We start from the raw sequence: 995 nt of genomic DNA, 5'->3' as shown, positions 1-995 counted from the left end.
GCCCCCGGGCGGCCAGGCCTCGTTATCTCCGGCGGGGCGGAGGAAAACCAAGATGCCGGACGGGGAGCGGGTGTTTACTGCGCAGCGGCGGGAGGAGGAGGAGGTTGGCACCACCGCAGCCGGGGCGATCAGAGCGGATCGGGGAGGGGGATTGCGTGATCGTTAACCGCCGCCTATTAATTCTTGCAATTATCTGTGCCGAGGCAGGTGGCACCAAAGGCTTTTAGGCTGAATTTTGGGCTGAAATTGCTGCGGGTGCCCGGTTGTGCTGCCCTTGCCATCTTCGGTGGCCCTGGCTGCTCTTAGTGGGAAGCCGGAGCTCGACTTGGCACCATCCCTCCCACCCCCAAATTTGGGATCTTGTCCTTTTTTAGGACCGCGGCGGCGGGTCCGCCATTGAACGCTGCTCAGGCTGTTGCTCTCTTGGTTTTGGGGTTTTTTGTTCCCCCATTAATGTGCTTTTATGCATTTTTAACAACCAGTTGTTGCCCCTCGGGGGCTCCTTGCAACCCCTGCTCCCGTTTTTTCCCATCTTTGCTTGTCTCTCGCGTTTTAAATGCCGCGTTATCACGAGGTTTGCACAGCCCCGGTACAGGTTCACAGCAGCAAAACCCCTGTAGCTTTGCATTTTATTTACCAAAGATCTGTTGCTTGCTCCCAAAAATCCCTGCTGCTTTTTGTTTAGTGTTGCTAGGAGCCTCTCTCCCTCTTCCCAGGAGGTCAAATGGCTTAAAGGAGGATGGGCGTGACAGTAATAAGCCGTTAATAAACTTAACGAGCAGCCTGGAGGTGGCTGGCCCCTCTATCTCGGTGGGGTTCGGGCAGATGTCGCCGGGCCTCGGCCACTCTCCCCGGGGCTGGGATGGGAAAGCTGATCCCGAGAGGCGCCGAGGCGGAAGAGGGGTTTTCACGTGGGTGGGACTTGGTGGTTTGCATTTGCAGCTGCGCTCTTATCGGCTGCTAAAAATTGGTTCTAATTCTTTCCCTCCCCCCCC

This window comes from Egretta garzetta, unplaced genomic scaffold (assembly GCF_000687185.1).
Source record: "Egretta garzetta isolate BGI_Z169 unplaced genomic scaffold, ASM68718v1 scaffold1263, whole genome shotgun sequence".
Lineage (NCBI taxonomy): Eukaryota > Metazoa > Chordata > Aves > Pelecaniformes > Ardeidae > Egretta > Egretta garzetta.
Note: the sequence above shows the minus strand (reverse complement) of the source record.